Below are 15,199 nucleotides of genomic sequence, written 5' to 3'. Positions count from 1 at the left end.
TGTGTGTGTGTAAAATGTAAAAGTGAAACAGAGGGCAAACCATAAGACATAACACTTTTGATTGGCATGTGAGACAAAATAATGATCCCCACCCACCCAAAGTTTTCCCTGAATCTGTGAATATGTTGCCTTATTCAGCAGAAAGGGATTGCAGAGGTGATCAGATTAAGGATGCTGGGATGGTGAGATCGTGGTGGACGGTCATGGTGGCCTCAGTGTGATCGTAACAGTCGGTGTGGGTGAAAAAGGGAGGCAGGAGAGTGAGAAGAGATGAGACAGGGAAGGAGAGCTTGGAGTGACGTGATTGTTGGATTGAAGGAAGAGAGCAACCGTTAGAAGTAGGGACACATAAGTAGAGTGTCCTCTTGAGCCTCTGGAAGGAACACAGGCCCCACCAGCAGCTTGATTTTAGTCCCACGAAACCCAGTTTGTACCTCTGACCTGCAGAATTGCGAGGCAATAAATTTGTGTTGTTTTGACTCACTGAGTTTGTGGTACTTTGTTAATGTAGCTTGAGGAAACTAATGTAATTAAGTGCAATTTCAGTGCACACGTGAAATATTCTTTTTAGATTTACTTATTTTAGAGAGAGAGCGAGCAGGGGGGAGGAACAGAGGGAGAGGGAGAGAGAGAATCTCAAGCAGACTCCCCACTGAGTATGGAGACCAACCTGGGGCTTGATCCCATGACCCTGAGCTCATGACCTGAGCAGAACCAAGAGTTGGGCACTAAACCGACTGAGCCACCCAGGTGCCTCACGTGAAATATTTTAATAAATTTTAGTAGCTTTAAAATTGAAAGTAATTCTTTGTTTAAAGTATTGTTTTATTAATAAAGAACTATCAAGAAAATCATAACTATTATTAGTTATTATGTAATTATTACTCAAAATAATTTTGTCACAAAGAGAGGGATGTTAAAAAAAAAAAAAAGGATGTCAAGTATGCCAGGTAGGTCACAGCGCCGGTGCTGAAGCTTGCAAATTCTGTTGGCTTGTCCCCATCCTATCACATTTATGTGGTGTCTGGTCTGATTTAATTTTCAACCTTTATAACCCTAACTGACTGGTTAAACAGTTGTTTAAAAATTTGTATCAACATGTTTATACTGCAGGAGAAAGGGAAAAAGACCAATTGCTTCCATGACATGAACAGTCCCTGTTATTTCTTTGAGGGCAGAGACCGCACTTTATTCATCCTCCCTCCCAGCATCTAACAGTGTCTGGCATAAAATGGAACAATCAAGATTCGACGAATAAATGAACGATATAAAGAGAAGGTCTGTGTACTGAATGTTCCTACTCCTCAGATAGCCCCTCTATGACTCCTACATGTCTATTAATATTCTGCTTCGAAGCCACACGTTTACCAGAATTTTCCTAGGTGCCCTCTGCCCAGAACTAGGTTCTTTCTTCCCTAAATTCTCACAGCCTACTTATACCGCTGTGAAGCTCTTGTCATGCCTGCCACATATTAAATCTAATTATATATGATTTTCTTTCCTTTGCTAAGTTACAAGCTCTTAATGGTTAAGGGCATACAGGTTGTTCGTAACTGTGGTCACCAGAGAACCTACAGAATAATTTTCATATGTTACATGATCATAAATCATTGTTCAAGTTAAGTTGAAAACACCATCTCATCATTACCTATTTCACTTCTATCAATTCATGTTTGGAAAGGTATGAGAATGTCAAACGTCTTTACATATACTTTAAAACCTGTCCATGTAAGATCACACCTTTACCTCATTACCTTTACTTACTTTATACTATAATGAATCAAATGAAGAAATTTCCTGCAGGAAGCTGATTCTTTGAGATTTCAATATATATTACAGGGACTTGTTCGTGACCCTGGCTATAAATGAGTTATTTTTTCCTTCCCTTATCAAAACTGAACAGTTTAAATGAGTCCCTTTGATGTAAATGCGTTTTCATACATTCTCAAAACATTTTCCTTCCTCCTTTTTATCTCCCTCGATCCTCACCATACCCCTACCCACATTATATTACTGCATGTCATATCCTTATTTTCCCCAGCTAAGTGACCTATTGAGATTTATGGAGACTAAATGGTAATGACTTTAATAAAAGACTTGATGTGAGACTGCCTTTGCAATTTAAGAGTGTGTCTCCCCCAGTCCTTCCTGGATACTAAGATAATCTGGGCATCACCCTGCGGTCTCCATGTACAAAGGAGGCAGACAGCTGGAATTTCAGACAAGTTGTCTGCACCACCTCCCTCCCCTGCTTTCAAGACATCCCAAGCTCAAAGCCAGTGACACTACTACCTCTGGTGCCACTAACATAATTACACCAAAAGGCCCCAGGGAACCGCAGCTTTTCCAGAGTCGGATGCAGAAACACCAACAGAACAACTGTCACAAAGAATAGTATGCAGCTTGACTCTCTAACATTTCTATCACGAATAATCCACGTGGCAGCATCGTAGAGAAACGAAATCCAAGATGTTTCATCCCTAAGTGCTAAGTTTTTAGGGAACAGTAAAGGAGTTTTTAAAGCTAACATGAAAAAAATAGGTGAGAAAAATGAATGTGACTGGAGGATACGGATGAGAAGGAAAAGTTAACTCTAAGATGAAGCTACTCTCTGAAGAAAAAGAAATAGTCCCAATAAAATGTAGAGGACAGATCACTAACAAATATAAAATCCATGCGTGTATCTTGTCACCATATATGTTTTGAATACACACAGTGGTTACGGGTATGGTTTCACAGACTATAGAGATTCCCATATTTCAGCTGACATTTGTAGATTTTCTAACAAAACTTGAGAAATGAGGTATGTTGAGACTTGAATTGTCTAGAAGGAAAACACCTCCACATCTCTCTCCGTGATCAGAGTGGGAAAGGAAGGAGTAACTTTTAGGGATAAGGAAAGAAAGGATGCTTTTAAAATATAGACTGTATGCGGGAGCCAGCTCACACGGGTTTGTGAGTACTAAGGAAATTATGTCACTATACGGAATTCTGTTAAACCGTTGGTAGCTTGAAATTGCCCACAGTGGAGGTATTTACAAACATGGAAAGTATTTATAAATAATCATTTAGCACACATTAATTTATGAAGCAGTGTTTAGCCTAGCGTGGGTTATGTTATGCACTTGTTTGTAGTTGTTCTCACATTGTTGCACCAGCCTGTTTTATCTCTTCAGCTAGTTTCTAAGTCCTCATAGTCAAGAACTAAATTTTCTCTTTTCTGTCTCAAAGCCGAGTGTGCTACTAGCTGTGAGATTACAATGAATACTTAAGTGATATCAGGTAATTAGTCACATATTTTTGAAAAACAGTTAACTAGTATTCTCAGGAAAACAAATATATTAGTTTTGTGCCCGTTTACGTGAAGCAAGCACTTAGTTTCAAAAGCAATAATGTTAAGAAAAATGTGCTTTGGGGGCGCCTGGGTGGCACAGCGGTTAGGCGTCTGCCTTCGGCTCAGGGCGTGATCCCGGAGTTCTGGGATCGAGCCCCACATCAGGCTCCTCCGCTAGGAGCCTGCTTCTTCCTCTCCCACTCCCCCTGCTGTGTTCCCTCTCTCGCTGGCTGTCTCTATCTCTGTCGAATAAATAAATAAAATCTTAAAAAAAAAAAGAAAAAAAAGAAAAATGTGCTTTGTTCTTGAATTAGATATAATCATACAAACGTACCCTCTTTGGTACATAGCATCCTCATTTACCAGGCTATTCCCTTGAAACAAGGCTGATAGCTTGTCTTCTTGACAATGCTTTATGCCGATCACCAAGGATGCTGCTTTGCAGTATTTATCAATAAATGTTTCTTGAATGACATATTAGCTCTCTTAATAGTCACAGCAAGAGCAAGAGATCAAAAGTCTAAGTTTCTAAGTTTACAGGGGCCAGGTTTGGTGTTCTCAATTTTAATTTCTAATTGCTTACTATCAGATCAGAAAAATGGCAATGATATTTGTAACACAGTTTTGTATTTAGCGAGCTCTCTGTTTACCTTTAGTAACTCGTTGGTTCTATTGGGCTTTCTTTTAGATAACCTGTATCATCTGAAAACAAGAAATATTTTTAAGTTCGTATAAATAAATATGAAACATATAAATAAATACAAATATGGATCTCCAAATTGGTATCGTACAGGAGCCGTGACAGAGGATACTGTATTGCTCCTTATCTTGAAAAATGTCTCTAGTCTGGAGTTTCCTTAATATGCTTTATTAAATACTATTAATCAGGTGAAATGTCCCTTTAGTTCATGATTTTCTGATCCTTACTATTATAAAATTGACTTTGAGCTTTATTGTCTATTGAGCTAATCATATGATTTTAATAATTTAGGCTATTTATGTGTCAGATTACATTAATGCATTTTCTGATGATGAACCATCTATGCATTCCAGAATTAAATCCTATTTGCTCATGATATATCAATTTTTAATATAATGTTGTGGTCATTTTTCTAATAATTCACTTAGAAGTTAACTGCTTATAATTCGAGAATAGTCCTATAATTTTGCTTTCTTTCATGGACTTCCATCATCTTCCTACTCAGTGCCAAAACCTCCATCTTTTTTGCTAATAACCCTCCAGTTTGTTCAATGCAGCAATCTTCCTAGCAGTTTAAGGATCTTGCTTAGTCTGAACCAGCAGTTTTGAAACCTTTTTTCTCAAGCCTTATTACACTTTCAGAAGTTTTAAGGACACCAAAGAGCTTTTATTTATGTTGGTTAAATCAATTGATATTCACTGTATTAGAAATTAAAACCGAGACATTTAAAACATAAAAATGCATTAGCATACATCCTATAGCCACCAGATCGTTAACATTATAATTATCACATATCATGTAGTCTCTGGGAAACTCCACTGTATACCCGAGGAGAAAAAGAGAGCAAAGGACGGAAATAACATCTTAGTATTGTTATGAAAACAGTGTTGACCTTTCAGATCCCCGAAAAGGGACACATTCCCGGATCATACTTTGAGGACCGCCGATCAGAGTAAATTAAAGTCATCATGTTCTTCAGGTCCCTGATATCTTTCTGGGTGGCTGTGCCCCATGATTGGATTCTGTCCAATAGTGCTGAAGCAGAAGTCACCTGAGGAGTTTTCTGGGGGAATTCTTATTTGAGTAATAAAGAAGAGGAATGTCCCTGGTTCTCCATTTCTCCCTTTTCATTGACCTGAAGAGGATTATGATATGTGGAGGGGGCAATGGAACCCTTTACATCCCCACCAGCTACCTATGATGATGCTAATTTCTCCTCATCCTTACCAACACTTACAATTTTCTGCCTTTTATATTATAACCATGCTAGTGTCTGTGAAGTGGTATCCCATGATTTCATTTGCATTTTCCTGATGTCTAATCATGTCAAGCATTCTTCAAGTAATTTTAGACATTTGTATATCTTCTTTGAAAAAAAAGGTCCATTTAGATCCTTTGCCCATTTTTAAATTGTGTCATTTGTCCTTGTTTTTTGAGTTTTAAAAGGTATATATATATTACATATATATATATGATTTAATAAATAGATATACTTATTGCAGAAAATTTCCCCCATACTGTAGGTTGTCGTTTCACTTTTTTGGTGCTGTACTTTAGCATAATAAAAATGAATAAATATGTATTGGCTAAATGCATTAACTCTTAAATCCATCTAATTATTTCTTTTTTAATATTAAATTAATGTCCCTAAAGTCCATTCATGGCACAAATGGCAGGATTTCCTTCTCTCTCGTGGCTGAATAATATTCCTGCGTGTGCATGCTTATGGGTTGTGTATATATATTTATACCTCATTTTCTGACAGACTTGGTTGTTTCCATATCTTGGCTACCATGAATAATGCTGAAATAAACATGGGAGTGCAGACATCTTTTCAATATCCTGTTTTCATTTCCAACAGCCATGCAAGATCACTCAATAGTGGGACTGTTGGATCGTATAGTGGTTCTATTTTTATTTTTTTGAGGGACTCCATATTGTTTTCCATAGTGGCCGAACCAGTGTACATTCCACTAAAACTCCACAAGTGTTCCTTTTTCTCCACAACCTCATCATCATCTTCTGGATGATGGCTGTTCTAACAGGTGTGAGGTACTATCTCATTATGGTCTTCATTTGCATTCCCTGATGATTACTGATGTTGATACACCTTTTTGTGGACCTCTCAGCCATTTGTATGTCTTCTTAGAAAAAAATATCTGTTCAGTTCTTATGCCCATTTGTAATAGGATTGTTTCTTTCTTTGCTATTGAGTTCTATTTCTTCATTTCAATCTAATTATTTCTTCATTTCAATCAATACATTCTTCCTTTATAAGGTACTCCTTTCTTGTGGGCTTACATTCCTCTGACTATATCAGCTACATTGACTAGGTATCAGTCACGTAAGGGAGGAGCCAAACATGGTACAGAGATTTTGCCCGCGTGGTGATTTAGGGTATGGCTACACTACGAGGGACCCATCTTAGGGGAGAGAGTTTCTGCTATTACGATCTGTTCAACCACCTCTGATCCACTCCCTTCCCACGTGCCACCATCCCAGGGTTTCCCTGTCTCAAGCAAAACTTCCCATACCTTGACCAACATGATGTTTTTTAGATTCTATTTTGGTTAAGTTTAAAATCAGCATCACAGCTCTTCTTTGTATTGGTATTTTCCAGTATACCTTTTTGGTCCTTGGCATTATTCTTTGCCCTGATCTACTTTTCTCACTTAAAATCACTAAAATGCAGAGTGGGAGAAGAAAATACTTGGGAGCTCACCCACTTATTTGATAAAGATACTATGTGCTCTTCAACTCAGCTGTACCCCAACATCGTGCTGATGTTACCCGGTCACCTCTGGCTAGTTCTGCTGTGGTACCACTATTTTTCTGTCCCACAATAATGCAGGTGCGGGCAATTATCTCTCCTTCCCCACCCCACGGTTAAGGAGGGAAGAAAGAGATGCAGAATTACAAAGCTCTCACCCAGTTTAAGGCATCTATTTTTGTCCTGACCTGAACTCTCAGTGACCACATTGCAGATGTGACTCCAAATGTCCTCTTTCCCCAGAAATTTCTTACCATGTGTCTTAGGTTCTTGAATCCTTAGTGTCACTCTCTTTTCCATTTCTGGGTTTTCAGTTTAAGGGGTAAACCAGCAGCCATGCTAGATCATCTTGTCAGGAATCAGAAGGATTTTTTCTTGTTAATTATTTATAACTAGAAATTTCCTCATATTTAAAATATTCTAACTCTGTATCCCTTAGTATCCTTGCCACTTTCCCTAAAGGCTTAATAACATTTAACTAAGATCTAGAAATAACCTTTAAAATACTGTTTATAAAGATATCACCAGGGATTCACTCAACACTTGCAACTTAAAATACTTTTATTAATAATGTAGGAAAGAGAGTAAGCATGGAAAGGAAGGGCCTGAGAACAAAGTGTAGAGAGATAGAACAATCTTTTTTCAAAGACATATTGTGGACAAATTCTAACTAATGGTAATATTTTGGGGACAAAGAAAAATTGGGGAAGTAAGGACAATAGGGCATAAAAGAATTTTAGACAGCTTGCCCTTTCAAAATGTCCTTCAGATATTAAATTTTCCCTACCTTGTTCATGTAGAGTTCTAGCTCCGTTACTGCATTTAGACCAAGCTAGATGATTATGTCATCTAAAAAAAAAATGAAGCTTATTTCTAATAATTTTTCTTTTATAGCTATTTTAAGAAATCTGCAGTCTGTAAAACAAAAAGTTTCATTTGCAGAATAACCATTTTCTTGGTCTAATTATAAGTAGTATCTTAAGAGTTTATTCTTTCTAATATGTCTTTTTTTTAATTTGAGAGAGATGCAAAGTCTCCAGAAAAATCAGTCCATATCAGAGAGATCTTTCCCCCATTTCTTTCAATGGCATATAATGTGCTTGTCAAAAATTTTGGTGCAACTAATATTGAAATAACAGGGACAGTTCTATAGAGTTATTTATGGGCTGTATTCAGCAAGAAAAGAGAAGGATATGCCAGTTAGAATTTCAGGCTGTGTCTCACTAAGGTAGATGATAGATGAGTTTCAGAGTTGTAATTGCATATTGATAAAACTGACTTAGAAACATCCCGGGGTCTACAAACCAGTTAAATCTCCCCCTTGGTACAAAGGTTACTCGGCTGTTTCTATACCTCTCTAACAAGGTGGAATGACTGCTGTTCATCATAAAACCTGCATGTGTGAGGTACTCATCTTTGGAATCCCTCACATGTTCTGTGATTTTTTCCAGCTGCCATAAACTGAACTAAGAATCTAAAGTAAATTATAATCTGAACGGATTAAAAACTGAAGCCATCAGGATATTCCACCCTAAACCACAATTTTTGTCTTTTAGTCAAATGACTCAAACTTCTTAAGTCTAGTTAACATAGAACCAAATCTTTACATTTTCCAAAACCATGAAATTATAAAAACATAGAAATGTCAAAGAATCTACACATTAAATTCAAAATAGTTCCCATACCTTATAGTTCCAAATCTAAACACCCATATAAGATGGTAATGATGGCTTGTTCGTTATTTGTTCTCAAACTCAACACATTTTTATTGAGCCAGAAATTCTTCCACGTTCTAAAGATTTGGCAGTGTACGACACAGAAGGTCCTTTCTCAGGAGGCTTACATTTGATTGGGAGGGACTGACAATTAACAAGTAAATAAATAATGAGATAAATTTAGATCATGATCTTAACTATGAAGAAAGAAAATGAAAAAGATGATATATTGGTGTGGCTGGGCAGTGCATGAGTGGCATTAGATAAAGTCTGTAGGAAAGAGTTCTCTAAAATTGAGACATGAAGCTAAACTTTTAATGATAAGAAGGATTCAGCCCTGTGAAGATCCGAGGGAAAAACATTCTAGGCAGTATGAAAGACAGGAACAAAAGAGAAGGAAATCAAATAAAGCAAACAATTAAATAAAAACTTGAAATTTGATCGAATTCAGTAATTATCTTAGTTAACAGAACACTGTCAGGTCATGACCACATGTATTTGTTTGGCTGGAACAATCTGTGAATGTCTATTGCCCAGGCATAATGACCAACAGCTCCCCTCTTCACTCTTAAAATGTTCTGGTTTTAAGAAGAAGTGATGTGGTCACTCTGACTATAAGTCTGAGATCATTGTAGCTATTTTTAGGGCAATATTAGAAATTTTGAATATGAATTTTACTGTATTTATTATACAGAAAACTGCTTTCACTCATTACAATCATCTTGAGAGAATTTTTTGAAATGAGAGCAATCCATTTTATTTATCTTTTCCTATGATCCTCATACTCTCCTCTGTTAATTATCTAGCTATGTACTCTAAAGCTGCAAAAAACAAAAACAAAACTAAATACAAAAAACAAAATTGAAAAGATGCCTCCTATTACTAGTTTTCTTTCATTGTCATTATTTTCCTATTAGTCTTTGTAATGTACTCGGGAAGTAGGACTATGCAAATAAGAGTGATTGATTAGACTTTCACCATAATCCTTCATGTGTGCTCATCCACGGGTTTATTTCCCAGTTTTCTGCAATCTATACACAGGAAAATCCTTCGTGATCTGAAGCCAGTTTGAAGGCTGACACCCCCAGATGCCCCAGGACTGGACATGGAGACCAAGAGTTTAAAAAGTAGAATATTTGTCAACATTAATGTGCCAAAGGGGCATTCTTTCAGTTTTCAAGCTCTTTTAAACTTTTTTTTTTGTGTGTGTGTGATAGAGATAGATAGATAGATAGATAGATAGATAGATAGATAGATAGATGATAGATAGATGATAGATAGATAGATAGATAGATAGATAGATAGATAGATAGATGATAGATGATAGATAGATAGATAGATAGATAGATAATAGATAGATAGACAGATAGATAGATAGATAGATAGATGATAGATAGATAGATAGATGATAGATGATGATAGATAATAGATAGATAGATAGATAGATAGATAGATAGATAGATAGATAATAGATAGATAGATGATAGATAGATAGATAGATAGATAGATAGATAGATAGATGATAGATAGATAGATAGATGATAGATAGATAGATGATAGATAGATAGATGATAGATAGATAGATAGATAGATAGATAGATAGATAGATGATAGATAGATGATAGATAGATAGATAGATAGATGATAGATAGATAGATAGATAGATAGATAGATAGATAGATAGATAGATAGATAGATGATAGATGATGATAGGTAGATAGATAGATAGATAGATAGATAGATAGATAGATAGATGATAGATAGATGATAGATGATAGATGATGATAGATAATAGATAGATAGATAGATAGATAGATAGATAGATAGATAGATGATAGATAGATGATAGATGATGATAGGTAGATAGATAGATAGATAGATAGATAGATAGATAGATAGATGATAGATAGATAGATAGATGATAGATGATGATAGATAATAGATAGATAGATAGATAGATAGATAGATAGATAGATAGATAGATGATAGATAGATGATAGATGATAGATACATAGATAGATAGACAGATAGATAGATAGATAGATAGATGATAGATGATAGATACATAGATAGATAGATAGATAGATAGATAGATAGATGATAGATAGATAGATAGATAGATAGATGATAGATAGATAGATGATAGATAGATAGATGATAGATAGATAGATAATAGATAGATAGATAGATGATAGATAGATAGATAGATAGATAGATAGATAGATAGATAGATAATAGATAGATAGATAGATGATAGATAGATGATAGATAGATGATAGATGATAGATAGATAGATAGATAGATAGATGATAGATAGATAGATAGATAGATAGATGATAGATAGATAGATGATAGATGATAGATAGATGATAGATACATAGATAGATTGATAGATAGATGATAGATAGATAGATAGATAGATGATAGATAGATAGATTAGATAGATAGATAGATAGATAGATAGATAGATAGATAATAGATAGATAGATAGATGATAGATAGATGATAGATGATAGATAGATGATAGATACATAGATAGATAGATAGATAGATAGATGATAGATAGATAGATAGATAGATAGATAGATAGATAGATAGATAGATGATAGATAGATAGATAGATGATAGATAGATGATAGATAGATAGATAGATAGATAGATAGATGATAGATGATGATGATGATAGATAGATAGATAGATAGATAGATAGATAGATAATAGATAGATAGATAGATGATAGATAGATAGATAGATAATAGATAGATAGATGATAGATAGATGATAGATAGATGATAGATACATAGATTAGATAGATAGATAGATAGATAGATAGATAGATAGATAGATAGATGATAGATAGATGATAGATGATGATAGATAGATAGATAGATAGATAGATAGATAATAGATAGATAGATAGATAGATAGATAGATAGATAGATGATAGATGATAGATAGATGATAGATACATAGATAGATGGATAGATGGATAGATGATAGATAGATAGATAGATAGATAGATAGATAGATAGATAGATGATAGATAGAAGATAGATACATAGATAGACATATATTTTAAAGCACTGTTATGTAGTTATATATGTAAAATATTCCATGATATATGTAAAATACTACACTTTAAGAGGAGCGTGAACATACAAGAAAAAATTTACTTTCACAGAGTTTTTAAAATATTTGTTTTGAAATAGTAAAAATACAGTACATAGTATACTGGAAATATAATTATCTAAAATTCGTCCTTTAAATTGTTCAGCATCTCATATATCAGATGTTTAATGCTATTCCCACAGAGCTTACATATTAAGAAATTAAGAAGGTCTTCCATAGGAAATTAAAACTGTCTTGAACTACATGAGAGACTATTAGGGGAGAGGGATTAGATTGATCATGTATTGTCTCGGAAGGGAAAATAAGGATCAAGAGAGCTAGGCCAAAACTTCTAGGAGCGGGTAGCAAGGATAAGCTTGCATTTCGCCTTCAATATCAAGGATTTGAAAAAGTTAATATTCTCACAGATCAGTGTTATCTAATTCTTACTTCTAAAATTAAGTTCTTTGTTCCCACTAATGGCCACTATGACATTAGCCATAATTATTAGGCTGTGGGTGGTACAGAAGTATATATTTTTATGACCAGCTTAATATAAGCCTCCCACTATAAATTTACTTTTTTGAAAGCAAAAACACTGAAATAATGCACATCACCTGCAATTGTCATATTGTGCACATTAGAAGTGTCAATTTTTAAAGTGTCGAAGGTACCCCAGGAATGAAACATGTCAAAGAAAGGGCAGGAGACACCTGAGTGTTCCTGGATGCGGCACTTTCTAATGGCCATTGTTTTTCAACCAAGATGGTTCAGTAAATTGGGGTTTTTGATATGATTCAATGCTTACTTGTTTATCTCAATTAAATTCTAAATCAGTTAATACATTTCTGGAAAAATAAAATTACTGAGCTATTCATTCTTGCTTAAATATAATATTGCTAAATTCTTAATCATGCCTAAACCCAGCACATTTCTTGACACTATAGCAGGAATAAATAGAAAAAAAATTAGTGGGAAAAAACATTCTACCGCCTGAATGGTTCACTAAAAATTGCAGATGTGGCTGTAGGACCCGAAAAATCTTTCCAAAGTCAAAATGCTATTTGGAAACTGAAGAGTCTAGCTCCAGGTTCAAATCCTATGTGTGACCTTGAACTTCAGGCCCAACAGCTGGCAACCGATTACGAGCTTTTGCCCCACAGGCTGCACAAGGGTGAGGATGTGCAGGTGTGACTCAGCCCCACCATCTCCATGGCCCAGTCGTGCTCACACTCCCATATGCGTATCTGCATTCCTCACCCAGTCTCCTCCGTTTGGAGGCCTCCATATTGGGGGTCTCAGCTGAGGCACTTTTATCCACTTTGACTCATCACTTTCACGCTTCTAGCCTCTCACCTACACTCCCCTAGCCCACAGGTCCATAAAAGGTAAGAGTTTTTGTCAGGGGCTCCTCTTCAGTGAGATGATTGCATCCCCCTGACCCACCCCTGTGCTGTTCTGGGGGGAATATGTAGCACCAAGGGGCTGGAGGGGTGCCTGTTTTCTTGCCTTTTGTTTGCACTGTCAACCTAAGTGAAAAAAGCCTGGGTTGTTACTGTCACTTTGGCTCATTGTCCTAATTGACACACTGACACCTGATTGCAGAGCAACTACTAAGTGGTTTTTGGACACTAAGTCTACCTTGAAAGTTGTGCACGAAAAAAGACGGCCAGGATCCCTTCTGCAAAAACCATAAGGGGAATTATAACACTGCCACCATGGCTCATGTTACGTGTTGCCATGAACAGAAATCAGCAAATATGAAACATCATACGAGAACTTCAGCACAATCCAGATTTTCTCAGAAACATCTGTTAGCCAATCAGCATAATAAAAAGCAAATATTTGTATAATTCATTAAGGAAATACTTCTGATCTTCGTAAGCCCTGCTCAGATCATACAAACTATGCTCCTCTACACCATCCTATGACATTTCTAACCCACAGGTATAGATAATGTATCCTTCTCACGTTATTTTATTATATTTTCCTCAGATTTGAACCATCACATCTGCTTTGCTACTACTTTCCTTAGAACACAGTTAGTTGTGCACGCCTCTGTCTCCCTCCGTATATTGTAAGCTCCAAGCATACCACCTTGCATCCATTATCACACCCAAACCATTTTAATTAGCACTGTTTTGATTGTAATAATTGTTCAAAATACGTTTGTTAAGCGGAATTATTCTATGGATTTGAAAATTGTAAGAAAAATTCATCACTATGTAGCTTTAAAAGGTAAGCCTCATCCAGGAAGTTCTTCTGATGGAATCGCCAGTTAAGCCCTTTTTTTAAATTATACTTTTTATTTTGAGATAGTTTTACGTTGAGGTACATTCACATACAATTGCAAGAAATAATACAGAGGTATCTTATACACACTTTATCCAGTGTTCCCCAGTGGTATCACTTGCAAAACTATAGTACAACATCCCAAGCAGGATCTCAAGATCGATACAATCAAGGTACAAAACAGTGTTGTCACCAGGATTCTTCGTGCTACTTTTATGTTCACACCTACTGCCCTCCCACCTCCACTACCTCCTTATCCCCTGACAACCAGTATTTTAAGAATGTTGTATAAATGAAAGCATACCTTTGGGTTTGTATGTAACCTTTGGGATAGGCTTTTTTTCAGTCAACATACTTCTCTGGGGATCCATCCAGGTTGTTGTGAATTTCAATAGTTTGTTCCTTTCTTATTGCTGAGTAGAATTCTATACCAGAGTATCTTTAACCTTTCATCTATTGAAAGACATCCGGATTACTCCCATTTTACATTCCCACCAGCAATGTAGGAGTCATCTAGTTTCTCCATATCCTTGCCAGAATTTGGTATCATTGACATTTATTTTAAATTTTAGCCATTTTGGTAGGTGATACCTCATTGTGGTTTTAATTCCCATTTCCCTTCCCTAATGGCTAATGACATCAAACATCTTTTCATGAACTTATTTGCCATTTGTGTATCCTCATTGAAAGAATATCTCATCATGTCTTTTGTCCATTTTCTATTGTTTTTTTACTGTTGAGATATGAAAGTTCCTTATATATATTACATAATAGTCCTTTGTTAAATGTGTGATTTGCAAATGTTTTCTCCCAGTCTTCCCAGTCTATAGCAGGTCCTTTCAGTGTGTTAGCAAGACTTCTCAAGAACAAGAGTTTTTAGTTTTGAAGTCCAATTTATCATTTTTTCCTATTATGGATTGTGCTTTTGATGCTTAGTCTAGGATTTTGTTTTTGTCTAGTCCTATATCCTAAAAAATTTCTTCAATTTGCTTTTGTCAAAATTCACTTGAGTATATATGTGCAGGGCTACTATTATATTTTCTGTTTTTTTCCATTGATCTATGTGTCTATTCTTCTGCCAATATAATTCAGTCTTGATTACTATAGCTCTGCAATATGTCTTGAAATTGGGTAGAGCGATTCTTCCTACCTTATTTTTCTTTTTCAAAATTGCTTTATTCCAGAATCTGAAGATGACAGTGGCATAGGAGGACCTTAGGCTCATCTTTTCCCATGAATGCAACTAGATAACTATCAAATCATCCTAAATACACCAGAA

This window comes from Ursus americanus, chromosome 8, assembly GCF_024610735.1.
Source record: "Ursus americanus isolate L20-20 chromosome 8, mUrsAme1.1.p, whole genome shotgun sequence".
Taxonomy (NCBI): Eukaryota; Metazoa; Chordata; class Mammalia; order Carnivora; family Ursidae; genus Ursus; species Ursus americanus.
This window is presented reverse-complemented; position numbering follows the sequence as displayed.